The 19,409-nt window shown below is 40.9% G+C and overlaps 1 long non-coding RNA gene across 1 annotated transcript in view; it reads left to right on the top strand.

The window, feature by feature from the left end:
• Window positions 1-19,409, top strand: part of LOC141780880 (uncharacterized) — a 33,316-nt gene that overhangs the window by 13,776 nt on the left and 131 nt on the right. Inside the window, exon 2 of the long non-coding RNA XR_012596732.1 lies at window positions 3,372-3,459. This is a non-coding gene — a long non-coding RNA (uncharacterized LOC141780880). The remainder of the gene's footprint in view (window positions 1-3,371; window positions 3,460-19,409) is intronic.

The following is a 19,409-nucleotide window of genomic DNA, read 5'->3' as shown; positions in this document are numbered from 1 at the left end:
CGTGCTGGATTGAATTATCTCAACGTGTGTTTCTGATATTTTTTTCTTCCCCAAATATGTAAATGAGGCAGGCAAAGTATTAGAAACACCTTTCCATAAACAAGACCACCACAGAGCCTCAAAACTTGTCCCGAGAACTGGGTCACCACACGAACAACTAAAGAAACCTCAAGGACTGCAGGCATAACAGGTGTTTCTATTTTTCTATATCAGATCTATCTACTGCTTTACTCCCACTATCTCATGAATACGTTGTACAAAATCTCACTTTTAAAATGAACTGAATGACTTTATGTTTAAAACAAAGGCTTGTGAGTTTTATCTAATTACTGAGCAAACAGCAAAATCCAAGCATATTCCCATCAGTCAGTTTATAAGGTGCATTCTCATCATGTACCACCAGAGGGCGACTCAGCTGAGCTCAGATCAGCAGCAGCTTAACAATGAAGGATGGTGTTGTCCTCCTCACTTCACTGAGGGATGTGCTCTGTGAAAAGGCATCATTTTCACTGATCTCAGGTTTCATGTGTTACTGTATCATACTGTTGCACAGTAAAGCACTGTATGTATTTACAGTCGCCTCTATGAGAACATGGCAATTTAGATTTCATGTATCTGTGTCCTGGAACTGTACTGTAACTGTGTCGGTTGTGCTAAAAAGTGTAGGGCTGTAACTAATGATTATTTTCATTGTCTATTAATCTGTTGATTATTTTCTCGATTATATAGATTAGTTGTTTGGTCTATAAAATGGTAAAAAATGTTGATCAGTGTTTCCCAAAGCCCAAGATGACGTCTGGTTTTGTCCAAAACTCAAAGATATTCAGTTTACAGTCATAGAGGAGTAAAGAAACCAGAAGATATTCACATTGAAGAAGCTGCAATCAGAGAATTTAAACTTTTTTTTTTTTTAATGACTCAAACTGATTAACCAATTATCAAAACAGTTGGCGTCTAATTTAATAGCCTACACTTTTTGATTGCAAGACATTTATTTTTTACATTTTATTGTGATGATTTTAATAGTATCGTTTCCATGTACCATACAGTATTTAGCACTTCTGTTGAAGAGATTGTAGTCTGAAGTATGTTTTTTTTGGAAACCTGCTGAACATGTTGAGGTTTGAATCCATTAAGCGCCGCCTGCTGCATCACAGATGGTTTTTTTTTGTCAAGATGATGCTAAATTTGGTGAGGCCACTCCAAAACCACTAATGCACATCTAAGCATTGTAATTGTGTTTGATGCTCGTTGAGGTACTTAGCCTTTACACTTAAGGAAAACCAGTGTTGATGGATATTGATCCAAGACGATGTGACGATGAAGCAGTGGTAGTCGCCAAAATTTTTTTATCTGCGTCCCACCTTTCCCGATCTCCAGTCTGTACGATCCACCTGACCCCGCCACTTCCACCTTCTCCACACCGATCACCAGCTCAGGGGACGGCGAGGCCGATGCCCCTGAAGCAGACGCAGCCACAGGGTGATTTAGTTACACTGTTGTAGATCCAAATGCTCTCCAGTATTGATCTTGGGACACATCAATTTTCCCACTTCCTACATCCTCCTTTGAGATCACCCCTGAAGCACCTCCGACTAACCCCCATTCTGATGACTCTGACAGCGCTCCTTTCCATCAATACGGTCCTCGATGATATTGTATTCACATGTCGAACTCAGTATTTATTGTCCATAATCACCACAGCCTGAGTAAAGCCACTGTATCACCGTGGTTGAGCAGATAGTCAATCATAGGCTCCACCTCATTCGTCAAATACATGCTAATAATTAATATTAACCAGGCATGTTGTTGATATTGTTTGATCCCAACAACAGTGTAACAGAGATGTACTACAACTCCAGGCTGAAATGTATCCAGCCAACGGCCAGAAATAGAAAAATGTCCTCTGAATGTGTGCTCTATTAGTAGTGTTATGGATATATGGATATGTGCTGACAGGGGCCTCTGGTAGGATACATGTATTTTTCTCTGTACGTATCACATTTCCTGCCGTATGATTGGTCAGCGAAAGGAAATGTCATGTCAGTCCCGCAAGGTCACTAATAAAATACAATCTTGATGAAGACGACTTGCCGCCCGGCGGAAGTCGTCACAGTGAGTAATTTGAGGGCAGCAACACATGAAATTCACTGGAACACAGTTTTATTTGTTGTGTGGAAACAGCAGACTTGACTTGTCACAGTGGGAAGAGGTGTTACTAACAACAAACGATGGCTCTGTTGTTCAGGTGTTACAGTGACAGTGAGAAAGCATGCACGATACCAGGAACCTGATATCAAAGCAGCTGAATGGAATTCAGCCATCATTTATTTCATTATTTTCACCTGTGTTTTTCATTCCACGTCTAAATGTCTTCTGAGAAAAAGGCCTATTCCTGCTGTTAGTTGTTAACTTTTTTTTACATTTAAAATACATTTCACTACGGATGAATGAACAACCCGAAAACATAATGCCTCCGGCCACAGCTGTCGCCGGCACGGAGACATAAAACAGTTGTATAAAGTACATAATGGATGCAATAACATCAAGATAGTCAAGTCTCGGTTTTGAGTCTGTTCTAAAAGCTTCACTAGGTCTTTAAGGCCCTGTCTTCACTTATACATATATTTTTTTTAAAGCCTTAAAATCCTCTACGTTTTGACTTCTCGTCCACATGCAAACAGAGTTTTAGGTCACTAAAATGGAGATTTTTGTGCGTTTACATGGACATGAATAACCCGTTTATGAGGCTTATCCCGGTTTTGATCATATTCAGGATATGGTGTTTACATGAGCACAGAGAATCAGATTAATTCATATTCTCCGTATACATGATACATACTAGTAATTAGGTTACTGATTACTGATGGTTCATAATATGTGCTATGTTCTGAACCATCCAGACCTCTCAGGTCATCTGGATCAGGTCTGCTTAATGTCCCCAGAGTCAGAACTAAACATGCAGAAACAGCGTTCTGTTTTTATGCACAAAATATCTGGAACAAGCTCCCAGAAACCTGCAGGACCAACTCCAACTCTGAGTTCTTTTAAATCAAAGCTTAAAACGTTCCTGTTTGCTGTTGCCTTTTATTAAACCAGATAATGATCTTATACTGCACTAGAGCTTTTACTCTTGTGTGTTATATTATATTTCAGCTTCTATCCTAGCTTTTATTTTTAGCTTGTTTTTATTTTCTAATCTTTAATGTTTTTATGTTTTTATAACTGTTTTAATTATGCCTTAATGTTCTTTTGCACTTTGTCGCAATGTTTTTGAATGTTTATGTAAAGCACTTTGAATTGCCCTGTTGCTGAAATGTGCTCTACAGATAAAGCTGCCTTGCCTTGCCTAATGCATTCTATTTTCGCAGATGCTGTGATGTTTATAATACATCAGACCGGCAAAATGTCATCCAGAGTTGGGTCCGGAGTCTTCCACAAGCTGCTAGCTTGACAACTGTGAGTACTAACAATAGCCATGTTACGTTTTTACGTTCATTATGATCATTTTGGGGGAGTGTCTTTGGAGGGAGGCCTGAAGGGTTGGGCTGTCAGTGTTGCTGACTTGGCATCTTTCTGGCTAGATTTAGAGACTTTTGGAGCTAGTGCTGTTAGCTACTTTCATTGGAAAATAGTTTTCCGGTTGGATAATCTTTCAAATCTACAAAACAATTGAAACAGGAAAGGAAAAGCGGCCTTATGTGTTAAAGTTTGATGTTTAGTTGGCCCATCCATCCACCCTGACCTCGGCCCTATGCAGACTTTGTTACAATATAATACCTGACTTCTTCCTTTGCTCCCATCATAACTCCTACAGCCGCCAGATGGCTTTGCCACTTAATGTAAACATGTGTCACTTTGGGGCACTTTCTAAATGATCAATACATTTCCATCTCTTTGTGATGGACAATAGTGAGTACAACAAAACTCATAGGTTTTGGTCAAATACATTGTTTTGTTAGACGTTGAAATGCCTCAAATCTGTATGTTACTATGGTATTTGGACAGAAACACATTGTTTGGGCTGTGCGCTGCAGCACATTGGAAATGAAATGAAATAACGACGGGGGTTAAAGTAATGACTTTCAGCTTTAAGGGTCTTTGAAGGTATTTACATCCATGTTGAATGAACAGTCTAGGAATTATGGGCCTTTATATACATATTCCCTCTAATGTTTGACTACAACTCATATACTGTTCCCCCCACTTAGGTGCAAACAGCCTCAAATTATAGTTGAAAGTCATGTGTTGAACCACAGTCATCGTTTCATTTTGGTTCCAATAAGTTCAGAGCCAAACCAAAAGAAAATGTGTCACTCTCTAAATGCTCTAAATGCTGCACTGTGCTTCTAATCAGTCCCAATAAACCCCTCAAACATCACGTTTGTATTTAGAAGAACTTCAGGTTTTATTGCCTGTTTTTTCAGACGGGCTTTCTCCTGTCGGGTCAAGCTCAAAACGTAATATAATGATTTTTGGCCATGCATGTAAAGGAAATAAATGATCCACATAATCAATCACTTCTTGGTTGTCATTTGCATCCCGATTGCAGGAGGGAAACAAATAAAGTCCAGGTTGCCTCCACTTTGTTAAAAACGTGGCTCGAGATCTGAAGGGAGCCGGTGAAGTATTCAAACTGAAGGAATGTATTTCTTCTCTTTAATGCAGTACTCGGTGGTGGATATAAAATACAGATGTACTGTTTAGACACAGATAAGTGTAGGCAAGACAAGAGGCTTCAGTGTGACCCTGGTGTGATGTTACAACGGTGCAGTGATTTCTTATCTTGGTGCTGTCGCTGTGACAGATTGGAGCTGATATAAGAGTTGGATGGCCACTGTATAAAGTTATGGCCCAGCATGCATTGAGGAAACCGCTCGGGGAGGCGTATTGAGTCCACAGGGTGGACACCACATGTTTTGAACACTGCCAAGTAGGGGATAGGACATCACCTGTGACTGGTTACACATCTAAAAACAAGAGTTATAGTTTTCACTCAAATCATAGGAGGAGATGCATTCACCCTTCACAAATCGTTCGCAAATATGAACCACAAAAAGTGCACGCTGAAAGCTGGAGCCGAGCCAGAGCTGCATAGGGAACGTACACTTTTCTCCTGGCAGGCTGTCTTTACGCTGTCATATTCATGGTTTGGGTTTTTTTCTCCTTGGTTAACTTTAACTTTGAAAGATTGCCCACGTCCAGAACGTTAAGCTCAAATATCCGAGGTTCAAAGAGAAGAATAAAAATAGAGTTTTAAGCCCTATCAGAGTCATTTATCTGGCCGCTACAGCATTATTATGGGAACCAAAGAGCTTTTCTTACAGAAATATCCCCATGTATTACATATATTTATGTAAAACAGGTACAGTAAATGCCAACCGAACTTTTTCATCTCAAAATTCCTGGTTTATTTTTTACCCCAGACAAGCTGTAATCAATATGTTTGAATATTTGGCCAATGAAGTGGTTTCTCCTTCCTGTGGCCTCCCTACAATCAACTACATTTCCTGCTGTTGTATTTCAACCCGGTCTCATGGGAAGGCGTATAAATAGCACGACATTAGGAGCGTGTCATGAGGACGCATTTCAGGCTTTTCGCGTGTCCTTTGAACGCCACGCAACAAAATTACAGTAACGTCCGCAACAAAACCACAAAGTTAGGATTAGGAAAAATTTCATGGTTGGGCTTAAAATAAGTACTTAAACTATGAAAAATACGTGCAGAAACAACGTAATATTAGTATGGAAAACACATCACAAACATCACTAAAAACATGTGAAATGTAAGGGATAATGTACAGTGAGCCGTTGTGAAATAAACCCTGACAAGATGCATCGCCCTGAAGGAGTTTATTTTACGACAATGACCCGCTAGCTGTACATTATCCCGCTTATTAAGAAAATCTTTAATTTGACACAAAAACGGTCTGCCAGAGTCCAACATCAGAACTGCGCCCATAGCAACGGTTTGTTGTACATAGTAACGGTCTGCTATAAAGAAATAGCAGACGCTGTAACACATCCTCCTCCCCACCAGCCCGCCATAAGCGGCCTTTCTCACTTTTTATTCTACATCACTAGCTCTGAGCGTAGCATATTTACGCGGATGAATTTACATTGCAGTTAATACAGACACCATGGCGCACAAATGCAAGAAAGGCATTCTCATTGCACGCTAAATGCCTTGCACATTATCGTGTCATTCATACGCCTTTTCGTGCAAACGGGCTGATATATTTAGTATTTTATTTTTTAATCTACCAGCACTTTGCTTGTTTAAAGAAACGTGATTTTACCAGCTCTTCTCACTCTCAGCAGTTCTAAGTGAATTAGTGAAGCATAAATGAAGTCCCTTGCTCATTACCGTAGGTGAGTGATTAATGACTTCCACTGTGTTTGGATCCTCTGAACAGGATTAACCCTAATTTCTCTTTCTGTTGTTTTAATAAGGAGTGTGCGTTTCTTTGTTTGTGAAACAAACTGTCCCCTGGGTAATGTGTTGCAATGACTCATGTTTACTGTGCGTTTTTTACACAGCCAGATTTCTCTCTCCGACTTCAAGCAAAATTTATTGGAAACGCTGCTCTGCACAAAATCAAAGCAGAGAGTCAAAATTCAGGACTTTTCATCATGCAGTTTCTCTCTCATCTGTTGTTCTTGGATGTTCAAAGCATTGTTTCTTTATACTTCCAATGCATTCCATAGTGAAGGAGCAGGAGAGCTGACCCGCAGCCAACAGCTCATGTGGGACGCCAAGTTGGAGGCACACATCAGAAAGTATAAAGTAGAATTACTAGCATAACAGTTTACATAAATTACACAAAGTCCTGAGTGGATAGCAAGAAACAAACAAGGAATAAATCAGCAACTAAATGCCAATTAACAAGAAGCACCAAGTAGCTCCCGATTTAATCTGAATTAAAGACTTCCGTTACTTGGGAACAGACTACAAAATACTATATAATGAACAAGTATGTTAAGCAATAAGCATCAACATGTACATTAATGTGCTCTACATATGATGAATACTGTTTAGCCATGCAAGCAGCAGTCAGTCTAGTGGTCAAATGTGATTGCTTTATGCAAATGTATGTATATATTTATTATTGGAAATCAATTAACAACACAAAACAATGACAAATATTGTCCAGAAACCCTCACAGGTACTGCATTTAACATGAAAAGGCAACAACAGCTGTCAGTGTGTCAGTGTGCTGACTTTACTATGGCTTGCCCCAAACTGCATGTGGTTATCATAAAGTGGGCATGTCTGTAAAGGGGAGACTCGTGGGTACCCATAGAACCCATTGGTCCCTAAGGGACCCCTTTGAAAATGGCCATGTCAGTTTTTCCTCACCAAAATTGAGTGCAAGTTTGGAGCGTTATTTAGCCTCCTTCACGACAAGTTAGTATGACATGGTTGGTACCAATGGATTCCTTAGGTTTTTTCTAGTTTCATATGATTTAGTTTTAAAATTGAGCCTGCAACAACCTCCGAAAGATCACTTCTGGTTGCAAAAACACAAGATGGCGAAGACCAAAATGCCGAACTCGAGTATTCAAAACGGCAGTCCACAAACTAATGGGTGACGTCACGGTGACTACGTCCATTTCTTAAAGTGTTAAACCTTTCCCAACTTTTAGTTTGTCCACACTTCTAGGCAGAGTCAAACGGTCGAACCTCGCTGAGTTTGGGAGCAGCCACTGTAACTTTATATAGACAATGCATGGCAGCTCGCCACAGGCCACAGTTCGCCACTGATCTGGCGTGAATTCGGCTGTAGACTCATGCTGCCTTGTGTCATACATTCCCAGTAACAAGCATAAAACCCCTCTTGTCCCATGACATATGTGGTCATTATTAAGACCATGGCTTATGTTCCAGCTTGATACAGTAAAACTGGTGCTTTGGGGCTGGCAAGCTTGTTAAAAATGTGGTCTGTATCTCTATTCATGTATTTCCTGTTGAATGTAAGTTATTTCTCTAATCAGAACAATAATTTAGACTGGAGTGAAAAATTTATTTACTCCAGCACAACTGCACACCAGATCTCCAGAGGTTGTTCTTTATGACGCATGAGATAAGAGAGTGTTTTGGACTAAGCGACACATTTTGCATCCAACTTTCTGTGTGGGAAATGTGGCGTTTGGTCCAAAAAACTCACTTATCTCATGCAGAAATAAAAAAAAATAAAAAAAATCTCCAGACATCATGGTGCGAGGTGAGATTCCAACTTGTATAACAATAGGAATATAACCTTAAATAAATGGCATTAGTTGTTGTGAGTGAGAGCAAATAAGTGACATGTTCATTTTTGGCAGGCTATTCATTTAACTTCCTTCTTCCTACTCAGAGTTTTGTGCACCCAATTGTAAATTATCATCAATTGACATTTAAATTACAGGTCCTGCATAAGCACTTCCATCAGAGTGGTACTCATGACTCTGATCCACATGTGCAGGACGACTATATCTTGTCAGAAAGCCTTATATTTCCTGACAGAGTGGCTGGATTCTCTGCAGACCCCAGAGGCTCGTGTTCTGCCCTCCCTCTGTGTCCCAGACAGCCACAGGATGCAGCAGAGGTGCAGTGAAGCATTCGAGTCCAACTTTAGTGTCATATTGCTGACCCAGCGCACACAGACACTAAACACCAATGCTTTCATACCTGACAAAACCAGACTGAGACATACAGGGGATGGTATCACTGAGCAGGTGCACTGTGGCAGTCCCGTACAGCCGTTTAAAAAAAAAAAAAAACAGTCTTCCCGTTTCTGTCTCCACATGGCGGGTGGTCGGAGCGTGCTTCACCCTCAGATCCCCTGCTGTCACCGTGTGTGGAGGCAGCAGCACCATGTTGTAAAACATGTGACCCCCTCAGAGTAGATGACCCTGATGTAGCTGGGAGCCAGAAGCTGAAAGGTGCAAAGACAGGTTGTATTTACACAGGTGATGCTCAGGAAAAACTGTATACAGATCATTTTACTCACACACTCGCTGCAAAAAATGTCCATCTTTAACGACTCATTTCATCTCATGTTTAGTTTTTGAATTATTTTTCTTGGTACAAGTGGAAAGTCTCTCTCAGGAGGGGGAGATAAGTCACATGTGTTTATTTCAGGAAAATAAGACTTAATGGATCACTTCACATACCACCCAACCCCGTATTACGCCAGAGTGTGTGATAGACCCGCCTGTCCACCAGATGACAGCGTGTCAGTGTCATGTTTTGCATCGAGGAGACGTGAATATTACACCCATGTATGAAGGTGCAGTACTAGCAGGGGGCAACAAAAACATCACGGTTGGCCTTGAAATAAGTAATATGTAAACTAAGTACAACATGTAAGGAAACAACGTAACATAAGTACGGAAAACACGTCACAAACGTCTCTAATGTAACTTAGAAAACAAAACACCGGTCTCCTGGTTGAAAGTCCTGTGTTTGTTGGACCCATCTACTAACCCCTATCACTCGCCATCGACTGTATTCTCAGTTTTTATTCTACGTCACTAGCTCTGAGCGTAACATATTTACATGGATACATTTACATTGCAGTCAGTATAGACTATATTGCGTACAAATGACACGCCAAAAGCAAGAACGCCGTTCTCATTGCACACTTTTGCCTTGCACATTATCGTGCAACCAGGCTGCACCCCTAGGTGTAAAGCCATGCACATAATTTGAATCTTTTGAGGTTAGTTGTTAGGTGCTTTTTTTTGTTTTTAGTAAGTCATTTTTGGATTATCCAGAGTAACCGAGAAAAACAATAATGTGTACCGGCTCCTCAGAATAATCACAGACCTCACTGAACAGTTGGAACTACTTTCTACTGAAGAAATAGTCCTCTGTGTTGACAGTGAGGCCTGTGATTATCCCGAGTACCCAAGATATTTGTTCTGGAAAGAAAAGCGCCTGTTGAGTTTTTTTAATTTCATTTTCCTCAGTGCTTCGAGCACCACAAACAAAATCCAATTTACTTTTTTGCACACTGTATCAGGGGCAGCAGCAGAAAGATATAGATCTCTCAAAACTGGGGAAGATAAACAGACACTATCTGTATGGCTAGATAAAGGCTTCAGGTAACCAAATCAGGAGGGTACATGGAAAAATATGTATTTTATGTTATACTGCCCATTTAACACTTTTAATTAATTTGTATTTATTTAAATGAAATCTTGTATTTTTAGTGTTGGGGACTACATAGACATTGTTCTGCTGTTCTGTAGCTGGACTGAGAATAGTTTCAAACATAATACCAATAAAGTAATGCAGGGATGACATGTTTTTGTAGGCCAACACAGAAGTTAGAAACGCATGGGTTCCCTCAACAAAAAGCCAATGGGATGTTTCCATTGGGTTTTGGATAATTGAAGAAAATAAACTCTGTGGCAAACAAACGTTTATGATACTTACACGTTTTGTTCCATAAAAAAATGTCCACAAATGAACACCACTTTTACGATTTTTGAAGTCGCATTTACGATCGCATGACTTCACGTCACCACCACTTAGCTAAATGTGGATTAATGTTCTGCATGATGATGTTAAGTAGTCTAATTTAGCAACTTGTTGGCAACCGCCTTTTTGAAACCACTTAAAAGCTTCAAAATTCATGAGTGGAGTATTTATTGATTTATTTCATGTCCTAAAACAAAATGTTAAATCTCTTAAGCTTATGTTAACCACAGACCTTATTTCAGGCATCTAACTAAAAACCCATTGAGTTTGAGACAAGGGAACCAGAGGTGCTAAAATACTAATAACTCATTTCTGGGTTTTAGGGCTCATTCCTGCACTACTCTATTCCCATTTACAGTAAACAGGAAGGATCATATACTCAGATCATCTGCTGTCCTCCACCAATAATTTGATTTAATGCCTAAAATGCTATTGCTGTCTTTTTAAAAGTTTAGAAATTAAAACAAAAAGACTGAACTAAGAGAAAATCATTTAAATGGTTTTGTTGGGAACATTATGTGGAATTTTCCAAGAGATGACTTTTGACCTTGCTTTAGATAAGAAGATTAGAAAACAAGCTTGATTCGTTTTTCAAAAGTTGAGACTTTTAAAAGTTACTGGAGAACTGTGATGGTAAATCACTTAAAACCCCCTGCAGTGTATTTTGGCATTTCTGTGATATTTCATATTTGTGTGAGTCATTTCCAGACTAAGTTGATTAGTCACACTGTTTGCCAATTTGTTTTTGACAAGTAACTGAATTTTGTGCTCAAAGTAAAATAAAGAAAAATAAAGAGGGTTGTTCCTAAAATGGGAATATGACGTCTGACTATAGTAGAACTTGCAAGTCATACGTCATCCTCCCACGTCATGCTCGTTTGCGTCTGAGCAGCTGCATACTGATAAATCTGTTTATCTGTCTGTCAGTTAGGTGTAGTTAACTTGCCCAACTTGTTACATTAGCAAACTGAGGGTTTTCATTTTATTTTTAGTTTCCTCCACCTTTGTTTCGTGTGTTCTTTATTTTCACAATGGCTTTTTTGTGTGCCGAGAACGGGTCCAATCGATGCAAAAATCCCACCGACAGAATTAGAAAAACACACTGACTGAAAGCAGCCGATGCCGTTTTGGAGCCCATGTCGTCTGTCTGATAGTGTTCAGAGGACCAAATGATGCTTTGATGTCTGTTTACTTTTTTTTCTCCTTCTGCTGTATATTATCTTTTTTTTTGGATAATCCAGTCTTTTAATTATCCCAGAGGGCCTACTTTAAATTTAATTGTCATGTTTCATTGTCTAATCATCCGAGTTATTGCCATAATCATTTTGTTCCTCTTGAAAATGACAATAACGATAAGTTCATAAAGTGGTTTTGAGAGCATCCGTTTGCCAGTAAGTAATAACACAGTTCCTTTATTCCTCCTCTCACTGCAGTGAAGCGAAGCGCTGCCTCAGATGAGACCATTTATGATCCGCTGTAATCGAGAGAAGTACTTCTTATCTGCTTTTCTTACCGGCTTTTTCCTCTGTCCTCTTCAGCTAACCACTATAATCAGCCAAATGGATGAGCTGCTTCACTCAAGGTGACGGTGATGGAATATTGATGGCGTTGGTGTGATTTTAAACCTTGATATATTCCCTGCTCTCTGAGTGCATCGAGCACCTCGGCAGATAAATGTGCCATTTCCTCGGCATCAATCAGAAGAGCCATTGTTATGACGCACAAATTGTGATTCAAATATATTCAAATTTGAGAATTGCAATTATATTCTCGCTGTTTGCTCAAATAGAAGAAATAGAGCATCTGCATAATACCCCTGCAGGCGGAGACATTTACATTTCACTTGCCTCGCATGCATTGTCTCACGCAGGCCCGACGTCTTGTGATCAAAGGAGTTTAACAAAGCAAGACATTGTGGTTTTAGGCTTCCTTTGGTCTGTACTGAGCATCCTGGGATCATAAAGGCCGCTGCTGTTTGACTTCTTAAGCACCTGGAACATCATGTGAAAGGAGACAAGGCAGGGGCCAGGAGAGAAATCGAAATAAATGAAAAGAGGTGTTAAGAGAAAAAGAGATGGTAGTCAAAAGGTGAGCTGTTGACTCGGAGCAACCCGAGGATGAGTATTGACAGCAGGGCACAGAAAGGGGAGTAATACGATTAGCTGGTTGTGTGGTATTGAATAGCAATCATAGATAACCTGATCCTCTCCCTCTATCTTCCTCCAAGCATCCTTTACTTCCAAAATGTGATCTTCCTGAGCTCCGGACTTCCACAAACAGCTCAATACTAATAAATAATATTGAGTAATGAGGGCTTTAATTCAGATGCTTAATCACTTCTTGTAAATCCATTTGTGCATTTCGGCATTTCCTCGACTTGATTGGAGTTTATTACTGCATGCAACGTGCAAAGTTAAAGGTACAGTGTGTAGGATTTGGCGGCATCTAGTGGTGAAGTTGCAGATCGCAACCAACTGAGTTCCCCTCCGCTCACTCCTCCCTCTCCAACTCTAGTCTAGAGAACTACTTTGGGTGCAACGGAAGTCAAACGGCGGCTGGCGGTACCATGGTTTTACACTCTGCAGCTCACGTTACCACGGTTTCACAAGCGTGTTGGAGAACTACGGTGGCCTTCAGGTGATTATACACTAATGAAAACATAGTTATGAATATTATATTCCATTTCTACTGACAAATCCCCCGAAATGTTACACACTGTTGGTTTAATAGGTGCATTTGGGTATCATGTTTGTCAGGTGTGTCGTCGTGTTCCCGTCCCAGCATGCTTTTCGTCTCATTGGCAGTGATCAAAGGCCGTGACCTTGTTTGGGCCAGTCATGTTCACTCAACCAGCGTACATGTCTGGCTGCTAATGTCCTGGAAATCCTCAACACAGACACAAAATAAACATTTGCTGTGTGTGTGTGTGTGTGTGTGTGTGTGGGTGGATGAATGTGTACGTGCGTATCTATGAGGCCATATATTGTATTTATTGCATTTACTATAATTCCCGGCTCTAAACATAAAATCTGTATTCATTCGCCTGGTTTTCTTCCTCGTTCTTGTTTTTCCCATTATCTCGTTTTCCAGTAAGCGCCATCACATATCTCTCTTTACACAACATGCATCTCAATAACCTCCTTACGTCCCTATACGTTGTTGTCATTCAAGCCACAGAGCTCAGGCTTCTCCTCTCAACCATACGTTTTCTTCCTCGGGGGAAAAAGAAGAACTGCAGTTTCATATACGATTATAATCAGCCATCCAAATATAATGCTAAAGATTGTATCGATGGCAGAATAAATTAATGGATCCCGCCATGTATAAAACAACCACTATTAGCATGTTAATGTGTCACCGCAAATAAACACATGCACACTCCAGCCAATAAATATGTGGTTCCCACACTTTCTGGCTTTATGACTCCTACCATGTTTGGATGCAGTTCAACCATAAAGTGATTTTCCCTCCAGAGATTGTTTCATTACAATACATTTGGAGGCATAAAGAGGGAAAACTGTCCAGTAGCCTATTTAACAAGACAAATAAAACAAGACTAGAAGTCTACAGCCAAGCTGGAAGCTCTGAGAAGCCGTCATTGGAAATGGTTTGGAAACCGGCAGGAATCTGTCAATCAAACCCGAAGCCAGTTGGGAAAGGACCGAAAATATCTTTTCCATCGGGAAAAGCCATTCAGTGCCGTTCTTTGCTCTTCTTTCAAAGAAGAAATACTCTCCAGTTCTGATATAACTGATGCTACTGCAGCATCTAAGCCAACCTCCTCAGGAGCCACCATTGTTGGTTTAGAACGAACAGTTCTAACACCTGTAGCTGCCAGTAGCTCCTCACAGGATGCTGATTGGCCCGTGGTCTGGCTTGCCGGACAGAAACGCATTACTTGAAGGCTGACTAGATAGATTTTCATGGTTGTATTTTGAAGGTAACCCCACAAATTGCGAAAACTTACAAAAACTTGCAAAAACCTAATACCCTAATATCCTAACTCAAGGTCAATGCCTAACCTTAACCATCTCGCGAATCTGCTAACATTAGCTAATTACTAATAAACACAAGTTACTTCTAAGGCTGATGGGAATGCCATTGGTTTTGCAAGTATTTAGTCATAAGTATTGGGGGAAAAAATTACTTGACTACGGCACTATAAGAAAAACTAAGGGATCACCAAAGTTATTACAATTCATCCCAAGGGGAACAAGAATGGTTGAACCAAATTGCATGGTAATCCATTCAATAGTTTCACTAAATCCATTACAGTCAACCTCATGGTGCCACTGGAGGAAAAATCACCAATTCATTGAACCATGAATGTCACAATGCATTCAGTAGATGTTGAGATATTGAACTGGATAATCTGCACACATCTAGTGGACATGTTGTCAGAGCACAGCTGTTTAGATTCTGTATGATATATATCTTATTTAAGTGCTTCTGACATATCGCAGTGATAAAACGCTGTGAAAGCATTCTGCCTCGTTGGCCGTCGTTGGGAGCTAAATGTCTGAAGGTGAAATCGACTTCAGGGTCAAACCACGAACCCAGTAAGCCTCCATTGATTTACAGGGGGCTCTCCTCTCATCCCTCTCCGTAATAGCTCTTGTAATAGCCACTTGCGAAGCAGATGGCGTCTAAACTTTTAACGTACAACTGTGTTGCTTTCCCTCTTTTGTGGTCTCCAGTCGCGAAGGTTAATGATTTAACGAGTGAGACCTTCTGAGAAACAGAAACATATTCAAATGGAGCTGGAATTCGGACCACTGGTGTGCAGTCATTTCCCTTAATTGTTTCCTGAACTTTGCCCTCGGGGTTTTCCCTGACCCGGCGTATCCTGATGGGGCTCAGTGACAGACGTGGATTTGGGAAGATGGAAGAGGGTGAGTCCACATGTGTGTGTGGTTGGTGCTGGTCCAGTCCAGGTGGCAGCAAAGTCAAATGTACCTCATTTACTTCTGACACACTCCTCCATCACTTCCTTGAAGCCTGGACTTATTCAGACTATTCCTGAACCATTCCCATTAAATTGTTCCCATGAATGTGACGTTGTAATGGGTTCTCAACGAGGCCAGAAGCTCCCACGTTAATGTCTTGTGTTTCCTTGAGTGATTGATTGGAATCAGAGCTGAAGACTTCAGACTTTAGGTCACTAAAACAAGGACTTGACGTGGACTTGGCTGCTGAGAGACTGATTCATGAAGATTTGACCTGATTTACATCCATCCTTCTGTCCATCTATTCTCCATCGTAAGGTAGCCCAGAAGTCTTTCTCCCTATAGCTCCTCCTGGGGGATCCAGAGGCTTTCTCAGTCATTCAATCACTTCATTTGAAACTTTAAAGCAAAACCTTTCAAGTCTCTTTTGATCTGGTAAAATACTGAAACGATAAAATAAAAAGACAGCAACAGGTGGACTTTGTGTAGCTACACATCATCATTAGTGCTTTGACCCAAATGAACAGAATAAAGCAAAGATGTTTCCAGGATTAACTGCAATGACACCACTTACTGTAGACTGGGATTTAAGAGCAGATGTGTAACTTAAATGGGGACTTGGACTTGACTACTGTAAAGGGTTCGGTATGCTTCAAACCATCTAGATCGTACAAAGTGTCATCTGAACGTGAAATTGTTTATACCTGTTCTGAGTGGTCACACTTGAAGAATAGGTAAAAGCTTGCCGACATAGAGAGTTGCGAGACCTTCGGACCGTCTCTTCTTGCAGCCCGGTCGCACGAAAAGGCGCATGAATGACACAATAATTCACAAGGCATATAGCTTGCAATAAGAACGGCTTTCTTGCTTTTGGCGTGTCATTTTTACGCCATGAAGTCTGCACTGGCTGCAATGTTAACGCATCCGTGTAAATATGCTACAGTCAGAGCTAGTGACATAGATTAAAAACGTGAGAAAGACTGTTTATGGCAGGCGGGAGAGTAGCCAAAAACCAAAAACACAGGACTTTACGTTAGTGACGTTTGTGACGTGTTTTCCGTACATTTATTGCATTGTTTCTGTACGTATTTTAAGCCCAACCATGACTTTTTTCATAAACTAACTGCGGACATTACCTCAGTTTTGTTGTGTGGCGTACAAATGACACGTGAAAAGCCTAAAATGTGTCCTCATGTCCTTGTAATGTCGTGCTATTTATACGCCTTCCCATGAGATCGGGTTGCCCAAAAGACCCCCACAACCTGTTCGAGATGTTTGAGATTTGACTTGAACTTGTCTTGATTTAAATGAGTCTTGTTTTGGACGAGCACCAAAACACTTAAAGAAAAAGCTCTGGTTGGAAAATGTTGTTGGTATAAATGTGAAATTGACTACTGGAGCCTAAAGAGGAAGAAAATTAAGAATAATGCTTCCCTGCCCACACTTCCTGTGGCATTACTAAAACCACTCCCTGTTGTTTATCACAGCTTTGACCTGACTTTAGCTTCAGCCTCAGTTATTGAGCCCTAACAACCTGATAAGTTGCATCACACAACCACAACGTGGCCTGACCACCTGATACAGCTGTTTCTGTTTCAGGCTTATAACTCTTGTGAAGCGATTGATGCAGACTTTCTTTATGGGCTGGAAAGGGTAGAAAAGTTCAGTCCTCCTGCTGAGGTGCACTGGTCGACGCCGTACCGTGTCCCAGACATCACCCCCCGGGGGACGTCATCGTATCAGAGCATGAAGGGAAGTGGAGGATGGACGATTCCTTTACACCAGGTCTAAATCATCCCTTCTCCATCCATGTTCTCAGCCTCTGCCCATCTCTCCGACTGGTTTTCTTTTTTTCCACCTGGAAAAATAGCAGGCAGTGAAACGTGATACAAGGCGACGGGTGGGGGGGGGTCGTGCCGGTCGCTGCTCTGTCCCGCTAATGGAGATGGATGCGGGTTCAGAATTGTCTCCCGAACAGCCTCCATGACGGAGAGAGAGAGAGGGGAGATCCATTTCTCCTGCGCTTCCTCCCAGGCTGCAGAACTCCTTTAATGAGAGGGAAGTAGGAGGTGGGTGGGGTGTGGGGGGGGGAGCTGAGCACTCACGACTTGATTTGAGAGAAGGAGGGGAGACCGCGGGATGCAGAGAGAATGGGATGGCAGACAGAAAAGACATGTGGGGAGACAGAAAAGAGATAAAATGAGCGGCAGCAGAAAGGAGTGGAGGAATGACATGTTGACAACAGAGGAAGATAGATGATAAGACAGCAGGGAGAGGGGATTGAAGGAATAATGATATTCAAAGAGGTATAATGCAAAGAGAGAAAGGCCCGAGATGAAGACTGACAGAGATAAATAGACCATGATTGCCTACAAATCACTCCGTTGCTATTATGCCTCCAGTAAGTCCATCCTCCAAATGTCTCTGTCCCTGTCCTGTATCCCCACAGTTGAGGTTCCTATTGTCTTTTATCACACAACATTTTTGTGAGCTTTTGGGCTGAACATCAGGGTTATCTGTCAGAGTTAAACAACCGTAGATGATAAGAGGCGGGAAAAGAAAACTTCACTTGTACGACGACAGGAGAGGTATATTTAAAGCTGAACTACAAGGTTTTTATCCAACACGTTGTCACTCCCAACGCGTCAATTACCACAGCTTGGACAGTGTCCCTACGCTTCAAACTGAGACGCTCTAGGTACCCCTATAGCGAGAGTTTGTCAGGGACAACGTGTCAGCTTCCGCTTGTTACATGCATACAGTATCTTTTGAAAATACACTTCCAACATAGATTTACTTAGTTTTTAGGTTTACGTACGCAACAAAACTACTTGGTTATGTTTTGGAAAAGATCGTGGTTTGGCTTCAAATAAGTACATTTGTTATGTAAAATAAAAGACTTGTTACGTAACTGGCGTTAGTAAAGTACGAAAGTTATATAACAACTACAGCAAAATAAGTCTGCGTTGCGTTGGTTTCACATGTCAATGGACCGCTCAAACTGCAAAATCAAAACTCCTATACAGCAGCGAGTCAAACGTATAAAGCATCACACTGCAGGCAGAGTGTGTGGTGACATCACCTCACATGATATATGTTTACTGAGGTTAACATTTTTCAAGCTGTTATCTCTTGTTGCCTAATGCAGCTTTAATAAAAGGGAAATGAATGAACCCATCAGATCTGAGCAGAGATACAACTGAAAATACTAAATTGATGATTTCAGCTTTCAGATATTTCACTGTTCACACATCCGGATGAGGAAACTAGATCAAACAGCTTTAGCTACATCATAAATGGCCACCTGCCTGCTGGTGTTACCATACATCTTTATTCTCTCTTGACAGCGCAGTGTTTACTCTGCCAGAGCCCTTTTAGCCTCTGCAGTGGTTTGTATTTCGGTGTGTGACTCACTTAAAAGCTCTCGATAAATTCATTAGAGAAAAACGACGATGGAAGCCGCAACAGATTTTCTCAACAAAGAAAATAGTCGGCGGGGTCGGTTCCTGTTTTTAACCACTGGTTGGCTGTAAACAGGGAGAAGCACACATGTGGACTCTCCTGCACAGATGAACACGGTTAATGTCAACCATTCAAAGCTTTAATGTGTGTGCAGGAAGCTGGAATTATTTGATAGGAAACGTGAGAAACAAATAGTCACATCCCTTCCTTTCATTGTCAGTTATATCTTAACTTTTGTATTTAGATCCTGTTTCATTCCTCTTGAGTGTTACGCTACATGGCCAAAAGTATTTGGACACAACTAGTGTGCTTCCAACATGGGGTCAAACGCCTAATGACGATCACTCTGTCTACACTTTTTAAAGTTCGTCATCCTCGGTTACTTCCACAGACCCTGTGTTGCCAAACTTATATAATGATTCATAAATATTCTCTCGACCCCCTAACAGCTAAACTTTTTAAAGATCTTTGGCCATTTCTGGGACCTACAATGCCGAATATTGTTAATTTATCACAAATGAGAGGCTACTGTT

Source organism: Sebastes fasciatus, chromosome 13 (assembly GCF_043250625.1).
Source record: "Sebastes fasciatus isolate fSebFas1 chromosome 13, fSebFas1.pri, whole genome shotgun sequence".
In the NCBI taxonomy this organism is placed as follows: domain Eukaryota; kingdom Metazoa; phylum Chordata; class Actinopteri; order Perciformes; family Sebastidae; genus Sebastes; species Sebastes fasciatus.
This window is presented reverse-complemented; position numbering and strand designations above follow the sequence as displayed.